We start from the raw sequence: 17,552 nt of genomic DNA on the forward strand, positions 1-17,552 counted from the left end.
ATATACATATATATATTATATATATATATACTATATATATATATATATATATATACTATATATATCATATATCTATATATATATATATATATATATATATATATATATCATATATATAAATATATATATATATATATATACACATATATAATGTATCTACTACGTCACTAGTTATTCAGTTCTTGATAAATGTTATAAAGGTGAAAAAGAATATTTCGCGAATTACTCTCTTTACGTTTGTAAAGTCAGTCATTATATTAATGGGTTTTCTATGAAGTAATTTCCTCTTGACTGCAATACATGTTGCTTCGGGAACCGAGTATCCTTTCGTCTTTATTTTCTCACTTCCGTTGATTGTATTGAATGATTGATAACATTAATCTCGGTATTACGATGGATAGACTTCGTTTGATTCCCTAGAAGTAATTTATGATTTTTTTTTCTTTGTGATTATTTTGCAAATATTGTTCGGAATCAAGATCTCTTTGCCGAGTATTTTTTTTTTTTTTTTTTTTTTTTTTTTTTTTTTTTTTTTTTTTTTTTTTTTTTTTTTTAAGAACGTGATTATGGATTTTTTTAAATCGTATTTTTATATTCACCTGTTCCTAACTCATTATAAATGAAAAACTCATTTTGAGTCTGATCCTCCAAAATCCAGGTGTATTTTTTGACGATTTGTTTATTACTTTCTTATGCCTCCTAGTTCCTCATTGGACTAATGGACTATCAGTCTGGTAGCCCGAGTTCGCGCTCCCCGCTGCCGCCAATGCGGAATCGGAGGAATTTATTTTTTTTTTATTAGACATTCATTTCTCGATATAAAATGTTCCGAATCCCACGATGAGCTGTAGGTCCCCATGCTAAGCTACCTGTGGGTTCCTAGCCACGTAAATAAAAATCTAATCCTTTGAGCCAGCCATAGCAGAGCTGTTAATCAGCTCAGTGGTCTGGTTAAGCTAAGATATACTAAACTCATCTTCATTCGTATTCTTTGGAAGCTTGAATTTCAAGTCAGTGGCCCCCTCGGGGGGCTAGTTCCATATGAATAGGGTCCACCCTCTGAATAATAATAATAATAATAATAATAATAATAATAATAATAATAATAATAACTAATAATGGGCGTAATGTCTGTCTGTCTGTCTGTCATTCAATCACAGCCAAACGGCTGGTCAGATGGGCATGAAACTTGGCAGGGTTATGGTGGGGACCCCTAAGATGGTTTGTAATGGGGCTTCATCCAACCTACCCCCTTCCTTTGTAGGGGGTGGGGGTGAGAAGGGATTCCCTGAAACGGAGCTGTTTCTGGCTGTGAAACTAGGCTGGTTATTCCCGTAGACTTAGTTCCTTTACGATTTTTCATACATAATTTCTGTACAACTTCCCCGGAGAAAGTCGCAAATATTTCAGCTCGGACACAATAGAATATGAAAATTATCATCAATATCCGCAAGATTTTTTGAATAACTTAAATCCATCGGGACTGCCAGTGCACAAAATAACGTTGAAGAAGTACTGCCCGGTAATGTTGCTTCGGAATTTCGATCCTGCCAATGGACATAATAAAAAGGAAACTGACAAGTTCCTACTTTCTACTCTTTTTTTGGAAGACACAGGATCATAAGAGCATTTATCAGTAGCCATAACGCACTGACATACAAGTTGCGTCTTTGCAGTAACATAATGAAAAGAAAGATACTTTATTATTCGTATCACCGTGCAAGGTAATTGACAAAGAAACGGACCAATTAAGATCCCTGTTCCGTTAAATGAAAGTCACCGACAAGAGAGAGAGAGAGAGAGAGAGAGAGAGAGAGAGGAGGAAGAAGAGCCATTTAACGACATTAATGCACTACAATTTTATAATTTTATCTTGCTATCGAAAAATGAGAGAGAGAAAGAGAGAGGAGATAATTTGTGATTTGAGAGCTAAGTAATCCGATAATCCCATCACCGTCTTCGTTACTTGACTTACATTGAGAGAGAGAGAGAGAGAGAGAGAGAGAGAGAGAGAGAGAATCATTAAAAGAGGGTAAACAATAATGAATACGAACTTCTTTACGTTCATTGATCGTCCCTTCACTTACTTTAAGAGATAGAGAGAGAGAGAGAGGAGAGAAGGAAGAAGAGAGAGACGAGGATCGCCCTCAGAGATCGAGAGAGAAGACGAGGAGAGAGCAAAGAAAGAGAGAGAGAGAGAGAGAATATCATTAAAAGAGGGGAAACAACAATGAATAAGAATTTCTCTGCGTTCAGTGATCGTCCCTTGAATTACATTACGAGAGAGAGAGGAGAGAGAGAGAGAGAGAGAGACTATTCGTGTAATCGCCCTTATTTTAATATTGCTGAACAAATAGTACATATAAATTTTTCACTTCTGCACCCGTATTTTATGGGTAAGTTTGCTAGTAACAATAATAATAATAATAATAAATAGAAATAAGAAGATATGGGATATGCCAGTGGAAATTGTACCCATAATCATTGGAACACTAGGCACGATCCCAAGATCCCTGAGAAGGAATCTGGAAAAACTAGAGGCTGAAGTAGCTCCAGGACTCATGCAGAAGAGCGTGATCCTAGAAACGGCGCACATAGTCAGAAAAGTAATGGACTCCTAAGGAGGCAGGATGCAACCCGGAACCCCAGACTATAAATACCACACAGTCGAATTGGAGGGCTGTGATAGACAAAAAAAAAAAAGATAATGATAATAATAATAATAACAACAACTAATTCTTGCCACAAATGGTCAGACTGAGAGTCTACCGGAGTAGCGGATTCCATGAGGTTTCTCGGGGCTCGGAGAATATTTTTCCCTCTGGAGATCGAGCTGTCAGTATGTAAGACATTTTTTTTTCCATTCATGAGAGGGAGAGCAACGCAGCACTGTCATTTGACTCGACGACCTTACCTGTCCTGCCACTTGTTGAATTTCAGCCAAATATCCCACCCTCCGGGCTGAGACTGATAGCAACAAGTTGACCAATAACAAAATTCCATCTGCCTAAAAAAAGGGAAAAAAACAATTGTCCCGGGATCTCCCGTAAAACAGTGCACCTCACGCAATTCACCGCAGGCATCATTTGAGGTTCATCACTCCCTTCGGCTCCTAGCTGCAGCCCTGTTCATTCTTTTTCTTACCGTAACTCCGTTTATATTATCTTCCATCTTACTCTCCACCCTTTGTTGCTCTCAGATTTCCTTTCAGTGTTGAATAACCTCATCATAATTATGGCCTCGATTTTATATTACATTATATTACATTACAAAGGTAGAGATGAGTAGCATAAGAATGAATTCATCCACGCAGTAAAACTGTTGGTCGCTGCTCATAAATGATCCCGTTCCTCATCTTAGCTCAGTACTGTTGTTCAAGATGGACTGTATGTTTTTCTTAATAAAAACTAAATGAAGTAACACAAGTTGGATCTAAGACTGCAGTACATTTAATGCTAAAAGTTAATAGATTAATAAATTCAGATTAAGTGTTTTTTTTATTTGTAGCATAAATAAAAAGTCTTGTTTCTAACAGTGATGAATTACACTGAAAACAAACAGTAGTATGATTCCTTGATGCGGGTCCGTCAATATAGCTCATACTTGGAATTTTTATATTTTTATAGAGGGTAATTTATAATAGCAATGAATGTGTTTTATGGGAAGGAAATATAAGATAGTTCGTTGATTGCAACGTAAAACATTTTTGTATTTATGAAATATAGAATGATCTAAAATGCTTGTTACATGATAGACTACTATTCAGAAAGTTTGATATCCCCTAAGGGGGTAGTATCGTCAGTGAACCTCACGTGGCGCACTGTGGATACCGAGTCCCTTCGACCCTTAGCTGCACTTACTAGTTTTCAGTCTTTTACTTTACCTCCATTCCTGCTTCATTTCTTCAGTGTTGCTGTCCAGCGCCTCCAACTATTGCTTCTTAATGCTAGTGTGGGGTGTCCTTTATTTCATTTCTATTTATTTATTTATTTATTTTAGTAGATTCACATTAACCGTGCTTCTGATGTCTAGATCGTAGAGGGTATATACCTGGAGTTGCGATCTCTATACCAGTACTACGTAGTTCGGTGGTCTTCCACCAGGGCGGCGTTGCAAAGCCTTGCGGCCATTTTTAAAGGTCTGTTAATTAATCCACAAATTGAACAGGGATTAGTGCGATTGCGAATGGTTTTTTTATTGTTAATGTTTAATAAGTAAGTGTTTAGCAAATTTTCAGAGTTTAGTGAGTAAGTGTTTATTGAATGTTTATGAGTAATTGTTTAGTTTAGGGTTTAGTGAATGTTTACTGAATGTTTAGTGTTTTGTGAATGTTATTGAATCTTTATTATGTAAGCATTCAGTGAATATTTAGTTATTTAGGTTTTTAATATATGCTTTGTGAATGTCTAGTGTGTAAGTAATCAATTAATTTTTACTGAGTGTTTAGTGAATGTCTTGTTAATGTTTAGTGAATGTTTAGTGTCAGTATTCAGTAAGTGTTTAGAGTTGAGTGAAAATGTTTTGTGATTGTTACTGTTAAACAAATGTTTAGTGCATAAGCATTCAGTGAATGTTTAGTGTGCTTAGTGTTTAGTGAGTGTTTAGGGTTTAGTGAAGGTTTAGTGCATGTTAGTGTTTAGTGAATGAATGTTTAGTGCGTAAGTATATTTAGTGAGTGTTCAGAGTTTAGTGAAAATGTTTTGTGAATGTTAGTGTTTAACGAATGTTTAGTGCATAAGCATTCAGTGAGTGTTTATACTTTAGTCAATGTTTGTGTTTAGTGAATGTCTAAAGTATAAACACTAAATGAATGCTTATGCACTAAACATTCGTTAAACACTAACATTCACAAAACATTTTCACTAAACTCTGAACACTCACTAAATATACTTACGCACTAAACATTCATAATGAGTGCCTAGTGATTGTTGACTATTCAGAGAGTGTTTAGTGTTATTAAGTGTGAGGGTATGTTGAGTGTAAGTGTTTAGTGAGTGTATAGTAAGTGTGTGTTTAGTGAGTGTGGTTGTAAAGTAACTGTGAGTGTTTAGTGAGTGAAAGTGTATTGTGAATGTTAGTGTTTAGTGATAGTACATTCCTGTTTAGTTAGTGCGTAGTGACTGTTTGCTAAGAAAGTCCTGTAATTTACAGGAACCATTTATGCTAAACACTGCTTAGATCCAGTAGCAGATGCTTAGGCCTTGGCCATAATGGTTGGAGTGCTTAGGTCAACCTGTTTTTGTAAGGTAATTTTTCTCTGTGAAGTTGTCCAGTAATAATAATAATAATAATAATAATAATAATAATAATAATAATAATAATAATACCAGCAACAATAATACAATAGTATACCAATAGTAAAATAATAGTAGTAATAAAAATAATAAAAGTAATAAAGTATATTACCATGAGCTGGACCGAGACCTTTCAATATGGCTGCTCGAGGTCACACGTTAGGCTGGGAGATCGCCACTCCAGTGATATACGCTCTATGGTCTAGATCCGTCCCTTACGACGCTCCTGATTGGCTGTTGGTAAGCCAATCACAGGGCTGGAAACTCAGTCACTCTCGAGAGTCCACCTCTCCTGAGGGATACTCCAATTAGGAGCGTCGTAAGGGACTGGCTTAGACATCAGATGCACGGTTGATGTGAATCTACTATAGTTCTATTTATGGTTTCTTGTATTACATCTTTATTTCCCGGCTCCCGGCTCTTTAATCTTGCTGTCCAACCGCTCCAACCCCACTCCTGCTTAGCTTGACAGCCTCCACTTCATGAATCAATCAGAATCAGCAGGTTTCTCAAAGCAATATAGGAAAGCAGGTGATTAGTCCTTCCATAACACTTCATTAGGTTTGTAGTTTAACCGGGAGACCATTCAAATAATAAAACGACAGTTTACCTGACGACAAAAGAATTGGAAGCGATTCATTTTCACATTTATCGGGGAATGCATTACTATTCAAGAGAACAGTCGCGTGACCAAATGGGAGAAAAGAATACTTCACACGGAAGACTGGTTCACAATAACGGGGTTGATTTTTTCCCCTTTTTTTCGCGCGCGCGCGAGCTTATTCAATTTGACGTTTCGGGCGGAATCTGAAAGGTCAGGAGTTCAGAGATTGGCCATGTTATTTTTCGTTTCATGGGATCTCTCTCTCTCTCTCTCTCTCTCTCTCTCTCTCTCTCTATCTCTCTCTCTCTCTGTCAAGAACTAAAGGTAAACTACAGTAAATAGCACTGTGCTTCTCTTCTAAAGTTGAGAGGAAAAGTATACTTTTTCTCGTGAAATCGTTAGCCTTTACAAACATTGCACTAGCACGCAGTCAATTAAGGAGGCCAAAAGAATAGCTTCCGTCTGGAAGCAGTTTTAAATTGGTAGATGTTTACAGGGACTAAGAGAAGTAATGGGAGAAGAAACCAATGGCAGGGAATGACTACATGTCAAGCTTCGTTTCTCAAGGATGGGATAGGATATTAGTTGTGTTTGTGGGGCTGTATTGATACATGATAGGGGTAGATTTATTTTGTCACTCTTTAAATACAATGGTTAGGACGTTTCAATTGTACTTTAGATATTTATGTATGTAATTTATATATATATATATATAATATATATATATTTATATATATATATTATATATATATATATATATATATATATACACACATACATATACGTATATGTATATGAACAAAGTTACAGCCACGAAGTGAAACAGTGAGACTCTAAGTACTTTCGTCTTATTACAAGAGGTGGTCACAGTCGCTGTGACCATGTCTTGATAATGATAGGACGAGAGTACTTCTTGTTTCTATCGTTTCATTTTTCTTTTGACCTCTTTCTTTCGTGATTTACGGTCAAACACACTCACATCATATATATATATATTATATATATATATATATATATATATATATATATATAATATATATATATATATATATATATATATATAGTATATATATGGGCATTACCTTTATTTATACATAGCATCACGTTTTATATACTTCGTGATCAAGTTATTCATATATATATATATATTATAATAATATATATATATGTATATATATATATAATATATATATATATATAATATATATATATATGTAATGATGTGTTATTTATAATAGTATGTGTGCTGTTAAATTTCATTTAAGTAAACGCTCATTACCTGCTGACAGATGTGTTGATTTATTTCAGGTAATTGTTTGGTACTGGTCTAATATCAGAAGCATATGCATCTTCCAATGTAATACTATTCGCACTTATAAGCTAAAAATATTTTGAAGAGTCCGAGGGGAAATACCGAGAATGAATATTATGACCCCCGTGACCTCAGTATGTTCAAGTAGGGAACAATGCTAATATGTTTTATGGGGGACTTTTGTTACCTGACAGGCAATTGCTCCTTGACGTCAGGTATATGACACGCATTCATATTTATAATCTACAGAGAAGATTTCTATATATATTTTCACTTGATTTTGTTTCTAATGTCCATCGTATTTTTTTCTCTTTTGTTTTTAGAGTGAGTGGTTTTCAGATAATTCATACATTTTATGTTTAGTAGTGCATAAATTTTAAATTGCATTATATGCCTTATTATGTAAATAAGATATTTTTTTCATAAATTTGGCTACATTATTGTATGCTCATATTACCTACATATTATTTTTTTTTGGACAATTACATCTATCAATGTTCGTCTGTATTTTCAAACTGATATATGCATACATGATTTCCATGCATATGGATTCTTAACAATCAAATCAAAGGCATCTTGAAGGAAACGACAGTCAATATTGTTATGTTTTTATATTGACGTAAAAGCTTCATGAATAGATTAGCTGCTTCTGTCCTTTGTAGAACCGACGGGAGAACTTTTCTTTTAGACTTTATAACCAATTGATGAAAGTTTAGGGAAAAAATAACTGACGAGTGAGTTTTTCCAAACTTTCCCTCAGTGAAAAACTCTTATAAAGTAATTTATAAAGTAATCTCTCCACCGCCTTAGCTCAGAAACCTTAACGAGCAAAGAACTGTTCCTCGAGTGAAGATTATCAGGAATTAGGAGACATTCTTAATTAAATGAAACAAAAGAAAAAAAAGAATTGGGAGTGTCATGGCCGTATAATTTAAAGGGTTTTTGAAGCTTAGATACACTGAACTTGGAAAAAAACTGACGCTTAGTTTTCACGCCTGGGGTTTTCCCTAATTAAATCTCGCCTCATTTGAGATGGGAGTTAATCTGCTATTTAATTAGACTTTAACACTACCCTGTAAAGTTAATGAGATGCTTTTTTGAGCCACGGTTCTCTCGTCATAGACTTTCGACCAACGCGACTTTAATGATGCCTGCTTAAAACGGTTTTTTTTTTCTCTCCCTCTCTCTGTTCGTTCTCATTCGCGTTAGCGATTTTTTTTCATTCATCTCGTTTTATTCCCCATTACGTAATTTGGCTTAATGAGACGCAGCGATTTATCTTGCATTAGGAGAGCGTCAGGCGTTGTGATAACTGAAGTAAAAATGTAGGCACTGTTGCAATTCATTGTACTAGCAAATTACCAATCCTTACTAAAAGCATATTCATCTGCTGCTTCATATAAGTGACTCGCTAGTGTTTTTTTAACTATTATGTCACTGATGTTTACTCTATAGTATTCTTTTCTAAATGAAAAGTCATATGTATACAGAAATTGTGTATCATAAATTCTTAAATTAACTGAGTCCACGGACATAATAAACCCCATTTCACGGGCAGAACCAGCTCCGTTTCAAGGAATCCCTTCTCACCCCCACCCCCTTCGGAAGAGGGGGTGGAGTTGGTAAGATGAAATCACATTATAAACCATCTCAGAGGTCCCCACTATAACCCTAACAAGTTTCATGCCCATCGGACCAGCTGTTTGGCCATGATTGAATGACAGACGGACGGACGGACAGACATAATGCCCATTATAGTATATTAAGATTTTAGTAGCTCCGAGAAAGAATGTTGGAGAATGTTCAGAATGTTGATACCTACACATTCTTCATATCTATTCAGATGGCCACCATATCCCAAAAGGTCACATGTCACATTTAATATCTTATAAATTTTAATATATTTTATAATCTTTATTTTTTTTTTTTTATTTTTTTAGTTTCTTTTTTATATTTTTATTTTTATTTTTTTTTTTTAATTTTTATTTTATTTTTATTTTTTATATTTTATTATTTTTTTATATTTATTTATTATTATATTTTTTTATTTATTTTTATTTATTTACATTATATACTTATTATTATACAATATATTTATTTATATATTCCATATTTATATAAACATATATGTATATATATCATATATTATATAATTCTTTAATGAATTATTATATACATGTGTATGTATGTATATAATATATATATATACATATATATATATATATATATATATTATATATATATATATACACAAGCACAATTTATTCCGCTTAGGAAAATGAAGTGTTCCTATGCGGAGTACAATTGAATAACATATCTTCGTGTCTAAGAAGATTATATACCAGTAATATATATATATATATATATATATATTATATATATATATATATATATATATATATATATATATAATATATATATATATATATATATATTATATATATATATATATATATATATACACGACAATCCTCCAGGAAATTAAAATTACGTCGTAAGCAAATGTGACCTGCGTCATCGCGCCATGAGAAATCACCAATTAAGAACCATGGAAGCAATTAGCAGCGCACCTTGAATCTTAGCGGCGGAGACAATAAGAGAGAAAATTCCATGAAAGGCGAAGGGGTTGCCTTTCTGCGAGTTTATGCGTTTTTTCATATTTTATCGTCGTACTTCGTTAGCGAAATGGATTGGAGGAGAGAGAGAGAGAGAGAGAGAGAGAGAGAGAGAGAGAGAGAGAGAGCAAATCTTCAGAGAAATCCAGCACCCTGAGAGTCGAGGCAAAATGATAATAATAAAAAAATAGACCTAGTTTGATGCTGTCTCTTCCTGCCTCCGAGTGAGTATTCGTAGAATCCCTCTCTCTCTCTCTCTCTCTCTCTCTCTCTCTCTCTCTCTCTCTCTGAATGAACAGTAAAACCTACTCCAAGAGATAAGTGAGCACACGATGTCTCCTCGGTTGGACTAATAAGTCTTTGAGATATCCTAATCCTTGTAAATCTCTCTCTCTCTCTCTCTCTCTCTCTCTCTCTCTCTTACACACACACCCTCACAGACGCAAACACACACAAATAATTCAAAACGGATTCAGATTATATCGACGCACCAGGGAACCGCTGTAAAATCCTCTTACTGAATAATCGATTATTCAATAATAATTGAATTATTCAGAGCTATCGCAGTGTTTCATTTTCGTTCCAATACTTCGTAAGTCGGCTAGGGATGCTTTTTATTAATGTAAGGTTTGTAATTTGTTCTTTTTTTATATAAATGGACACTCATTTGTTCATAATTGATGCAATCAGACTAGAATGAACAGCAAATCTTTGGAAGTTTGAATTTCAAGTTAGTGGCTCCGGGGAGAGAGAGAGAGAGACAGAGAGAGAATCGTTAATGACTTTGATGACTATGGTATCATAGTTTATCCGTAAAATTCAAATATATACACCAATTTTTACTCTGTATTTGATCAATACATAGGCGCTCTACTAGCCTGTTTAAATAGCACGGAAAAAGCCGCTATTCGGAAAATAGAGAAGTCTGTAAAGTGTAACGCTGCTGAAGTAGCCATTACTTTTAATGAAGTAATAATAATAATAATAATAATAATAATAAATAATTAATAATAATAATAATAATAATAATAATGAAATATATTCACCTACTTACCATGTTACTAAGAAATTCATAATGAACAAATTAATCGTATTGCATTGCTTACTGCATTGCGTGCATCTAATTGTCAACATTTACGAAGGGGGGCACCTGGAAAGAAGTCAGTCTTTGTATAGATTTTAATTTCCTGTATTGCGCTTAATTAGATCTCAATTATCGTTTCGTGATCTCCTAATGAGCCGAGCGGTTCGTTACTGATGAGTTTTTCTTAACTTATTTTTTATTGTCTTTTCTCCCTTCTTTGTATTTTTTAAAATCTGTTATTGTCTTTTCTCCCTTCTTTGTATTTATTCAATTGCACTTCTTATTGTTTCTTTTGTAGGGGGTTAATGCCATCAGTGCACCTCACGTGGTGTACTGTAATCATTAATCAAAGTTCTTTTCGGCATCCCTTCGGCCCTAAGTACACCTCTTTCATTTGTTTTACTGTACCTACGTTCATATTCTCTTTCTTCTAGATCTCGTAACAGTTGTTTCATAGTGCAACTGGGTTTTCCTCCTATTACACCTTTCAAACCTATCTACTCTCAGTTTGCTTTTCAGCTCTGAATGACCTCAAAGGTCCCAATGCTTGGTCTTAGGCATATACTCTATATCCCATTCCATAACATTCCATTTCATTCTATCAAATGAAGTGTGAACACTCAGTGTCTATTTAAATCTCTTTGTTTAACTGTTTAGCTTTCTGAACTTTCTTCTTTATCGGTTCTCTTCATCTACCAGTACCCTAATACTAGGGGGAGGGGTGAATCACATTCCCAGCTACGATGAATCTCTGGAGGGTGTCTCAACTGGAAAGGGAAGCGGCCAGAACGTTAAGAATGAGAGAGAGAGAGAGAGAGAGAGAGAGAGAGAGAGAGAGAGAGAGAGAGGTATTTGAATGGCTCTTCGAACTTGCCGTTTGATAGCGGAAGCTATCGGAGAAAATCGAAGCTTCAAAGGTCTTTGATGACATCAACATCAAACGGCAGGTTTTACTTTTTCCGGTCGAAGTCCAGTGGATGACGTCCGATGATTTCGACTTGTGAAATGCGACCGGACCGTCTTTGCTCCTTTGGTTTGGTTCCATCAAGATGACGTCGTTCTGTATTGCAATAAGTATTGGCATGCTCAGGTGGAAGTACTGCTTGATCAGAAAGGTGTGCTCCGATGGAATGCTGCTTAAGCAGAAAGCAGTTCTCTGATGGAAAATATTATTCAAGCAGAAAACTGTGCTCCGATGGAATTAAGCAGAAAGCCATACTCTGATGGAAAATACTATTCAAGCAGAAAACAGTGCTCTGATAGAACTGCTGCTTAAGCAGAAAGCAATACTCTGATGGAAAATAATATTCAAGCAGAAAACAGTGCTCTGAAGGAAGTGCTGCCTAAGCAGAAAGCAGTACGCTGATGGAAAATAATATTCAAGCAGAAAACAGTGCTCCGATGGAATTAAGCAGAAAGCCATACTCTAATGAAAATACTATTCAACGCCGAAATTTGCGCTCCTGAATTACTATTCTTTTAACAAAAATAAAAGGGCCAGTGCTCTGTTTGGAACTAAATTTAACAAGAAAGTGCTCCTGATGAACTGCTATCTATTATAGATTTAAAAAGAAAGTACAGCTCTGATGAAACTGCTATTCTATTATGAATTTTTAAACAGAGACAGAAAATAGCTGTATCTATGCTGAACTGCTTTATCTGATGGCAGAAGCTTCGATTGGGTGCATGCTCCTGATGGAAAACTAAATATTTAAAAGCAGAAAGCAAAATCTCTGATGAACGGCTATCTATTTGCGGAAACAATGCTCTGATGAACTACTATCTATTTAATGCTGAAAGGCATGCTCTTGATGGACTACTAGCCAATATTTAACAGAAAGCAGCTCTGATGGAACTACTATCTATTTAAGCGTGAAAGCAATGTTCTGATGGAACTACTATCTATTTAAGCTGAAAGCAATGCTCTGATGGGACTACTATCCATTTAAAGCAGAAGCATGCTCTGATGGAACACTATCTTATTTTTAAGCAGACAGCAATTGCCTCTGATGAAACTGCTATCTATATAACCAGAAAGCAATGCTCTGATGGAACTACTATCTATTTAAGCAGAAAGCAATGCTCTGATGGAACTACTATCTATTTAAGCAGAAAGCAATGCTCTGATGGAACTACTATCTATTTAAGCAGAAAGGCATGCTCTGAGGAAACTACTATCATTTACCGCAAAGAAAAGCAATGCTCGGTAATGAACTCCGAACTACTATCTATTTAAGCAGAAAGCAATGCTCTGATGGAACTACTATCTATTTAAGCAGAAAGCAATGCTCTGATGGAACTACTATCTATTTAAGCAGAAAGCAATGCTCTGATGGAACTACTATCTATTTAATTGAAAGCAATGCTCTGATGGGAACTACTAAACTATCTATTTAAGCAGAAAGCAATGCTCTGATGAATTACTATCATTTAAGCTGAAAGCCATGGCTCTGATGGAACTACTATTCTATTTAAGCAGAAATTCAATGCTCTGATGAATACTATCCTATCTTAAGCAAAAGCAATGCTCTGATGGAACTACTATCCATTTAAGCGGAAAGCAATGCTCTGATGGAACTACTATCTATTTAAGCAGAAAGCAATGCTCTGATGGAACTACTATCTATTTAAGCGGGAAGCAATGCTCTGATGGAACTACTGATCTATTAAGCAGAAGCAATGCTCTGATGGAACTACTAATCTATTAAGCAGAAAAGCAATGCTCTGATGGAACTACTTTATCTATTTAAGCAAGCTAATGCTCTGATGGAATACTATCTATTTAAGAGAAACATGCTCTGATGTAACTACTTTATATTTAAGCAGAAAGCAATGCTCTGGATTTGGAAACGGACTATCTATTTTTAAAGGGCAAAAGCATGGACTCTTTGAAAATGAACTAAATATCTATTTAAGCAGAAAGCAATGCTCTGATGGAACTACTATCCATTTAAGCGGGAAGCAATGCTCTGTTGGGGGTACAATTTAAGCAGGTAGGTTTATTGTGAATAGAAGCTAAAAATTCAAAGCTTGACATAAGTTACAAGCAGGAAAGATAATTACTAAACGGTAACGCTGTACACGTAAGGTACATTCTAATTTTAGGATTATGAAACATACCAACTCTAGGATCGTAAAAAATATATATCACTAGTCTGCACTTAATTTTGTTACGTTAGTTTTTATTTACTCGTGTGTGGTACCTTAACCGATGTTACTGGCGCACCATAAACCCTAAATAAAAGATAAAACCTTATATGATATAAATACTTTTAGGCCTTCAGTACACGTTATTGGTACAGTGTTCATATCAGTCTTCTATATTTGATGATGTAATTAATATTGGTTTTCCAGCCTCTGTAACGCGCGTGCCTTTGATATGAGATTGCTCGATATTAAAGTTTCGCATTTTGAGCTTTGGGTCAAGGTCATTTGAGTTACATGGTGTTGTACATTGTTTCCGCAACTCCTGGTGTTGGGTATTCTAAAGAGCGGGCGAGATAGTGAAGGAAATGGTTCTTTAATCGTGTGTGCTTTTTATTTTTTTCTTACAGAAATGGATACTTTGCGTTTTCATTCTGCCTGAATATGAATGCAGTTCATCTCTCTCTCTCTCTCTCTCTCTCTCTCTCTCTCTCTCTCTCTCTCTCTCTCTCTCTCTCTATATATATAAATATATATATATATATATATATATATATATATATATATATAATATATATATATATATATATGGGCAACACTAGTAATTGGTTAATGGTTTGACCCTAGCGAAGGAAGCGTGATCAGGGTTTGCATTTTATCCCGTTATGTCGCTTGACATAAAAATTGAATTAGGCACCAGTAGACTATCTATCTATCGGAGTGCCGTGTCTTGGACGTTGGCGGTCATTTGCCTCCACATCTCTCAGTCTCTACCGTTTGTATTAGTTGATTTACAGTGTAATCTCCATCCAAGTCTCCCACCAAGCTGTCCAAGTATTTTACTCTTTGTCTACCTTTCGCTCTCCTCCCCTCTATCCTTCCAGTAAGACACAAATGCTCTATCTCCTCACTTCTTATTATATGTCCAACAAAATTCATTTGTCTCTTCCTTATTTCTCACACAAGGACTCTCTGTGTTCCAATTCTTGCTAACACCTCCTCATTTGTCACTCTATCTGTCCATGATATTCTCAGCATTCTTCTGTAAAACCACATCTCCGCTGCATTCAACTTGGCTTTCAACTTGTAGTGAATCATAACCACTGGTAGAGAGAGAGAGAGAGAGAGAGAGAGGAGAGAGAGAGAGAGAGAGAGACTCGATAAATATATACAGGCAGAATTAAGAGAGTATGGTCCATTGTGAAAAGGGATATAAGTATATTTTTTAACTGAAATGAATTTTCTTTCCACATTGTGCCGTTTCCTGTCGCAGGCCTAGACTGCAGAAATAAGGTCGACTGTAGTCACTCTCTCATTTATACTTTTAATTTGTGAACCGTAGATAAAACCTCTTGTGCAGAAAGCTTCCACGGTCTTCTCTGTCACCATTATCCTTTTACATAGAAGAGTTATTCATTACCTCTAATTCTTAGGCCTTTTTCCCTCGTTCAGACATACCTTACACACAGTGGTCAAGCACTCAGTTACACTATCAGCACTTCAGGACCTCAAATGTAATCTCGTCAACTCCTTGTATTTTTTTCTGCCATAGTTTTTCTCTTGCATGCCTTATATCTTTTACAGTAACTTCACAAATCTTCTCAAACTAATTTTAACCCTTACCACTCTTCCGCCATTGAGTTTTGCTCTTTTCTGTCCCCAAGAATAAGAAAATCGACCCAAGACAGTATTCACTTGAGGCAACATCTCTTTCTCTTTATTTAATTTATTGTAGACCAAATGATTTAATGTGGATTTTTTTTTCATACTCACCCCATTTTCCATTCACTGTCTTCTATTTCTTTCGTAATTTTTTAACTATATATGAACCAACTTCATGCTGCATTTATCTGCTCTTTTATTATGAAACTGCACCTTAAGTAATCCCCTTTGGCTCTTCACTAAGCCTCTTATTTCCTCGTTCCTCCACTTGCTGTTTTTATAATCCTCTCTCTCTCTCTCTCTCTCTCTCTCTCTCTCTCTCTCTCTCTCTCTCTCTCTCTCCCCTTAATCAGTGCATTGGCTCTGCTGTTTAGTATGTTCTCCCGTATATAATGATGAAGAATATACGTCTGTCTATATACCTGTCTATCAATTATCTCTGTCTATCTATAGCTATTTATCGGCGACAATGCTTTCTACTTTTCATCAGCGCCTTCTGGTCTCCTCACACCTATTTAGCTGTCCAACTACTTCAACATTATCTGGCTCCAATTTCCACCTCTCTTAGAGGAAAAGAATTTGAGAGTCTGTAGTGTGACTCAGTTGTAATAATAATAATAATAATAATAATAATAATAATAATAATAATAATAATAATAATAATAATACAAGTTTTATTTAAAGTAATTGCTGCCTCAGCTGCGTTAATTTCATAAAAGTTCTTCTCTATTTTTCTAATTATCGTTTTTTCATTGTTGCTTAAACTGGTGAGCAACGCACCGAAGGTTGCCATGTCTCAGTTAGGTAATATTCAAAGTCGATTGAATTTTATTAGTAAAAATTCCAGTGGTGGTAGTCAAATTTTCTGGGTATATCCCGTAGAGTATATTGCAGGTAAATTTAATTCTATTCCTTTCTATTCCTTTTGTGGGGCCGCGACGTTTCGTCTGAGACTTCAGAAATCCTCTAAGGCGGAGGTAGGTGATGGACTAAAGTGAGAGGGTGAGTCCGTCTGCTTTTATTGTGGTGGCGCAGCGGGGGCTTCGTCCTGCTGCCTTTTCATTGGCTAATGAATGGGGAGCTGCTTTTACTTCCAGCATACAATAATAATAATGATAATAATACAGGTTTTATTGAAAATAAGGGCTATTTCAGTCGCATTTATTTTGTAGAGAAGTTTCTCTATTCTTCTTATTACTAAATTTTTTTTCTTCTGTACTCAAATTGGCTAAATTAAAAAGCCAAATGGGGGATTCATGTCAAAAACGTTTTTCACATGAATCCCCCATTTGGCATATTAATTAATAGCCATTTTGAGTACAGAAGAAAAGTCGGTAATCAGAACAGAGAAACTTCTATACAAAATAAACACGACTGAAATAGCCATTATTTTCAATAAAGCCTGTATTAATGAAGGTCTTCTTCCAGCAAATAATAATAATAATAATAATAATAATAATAATAATAATAATAATAATAACTTTTCAGCCTCTCGCATTACCTGGAAAGTTTCTCTTTCTCTCTCTCGGGAACGATTCCCATCATTCCAGTGGCACGACATTCCTTTTCCCCCATGACGGCGTGACGGTAACAGAGCCATGGTCCACTCCTGAGCCATGCTGAGCCGTGGCCATTTCATGAGAGCCATTTGTCAGATGGAATCCCTGGAATTGCTGATATTGCTGTCTAAATGGTGGCGGGGGGGAAGGGGGAGGGGGCATACGCGTTTTCTCTTTGGCGGTATAGCGTTTGTTCTTTCCAGTTGCCTTTTTACTGTACCACCGTTCATACTCTCTTCCATCCGACTCGTTGGACGAGTGGTTTACGTGATCGCCTT

Source organism: Macrobrachium nipponense, chromosome 7, assembly GCF_015104395.2.
Source record: "Macrobrachium nipponense isolate FS-2020 chromosome 7, ASM1510439v2, whole genome shotgun sequence".
Taxonomy (NCBI): domain Eukaryota; kingdom Metazoa; phylum Arthropoda; class Malacostraca; order Decapoda; family Palaemonidae; genus Macrobrachium; species Macrobrachium nipponense.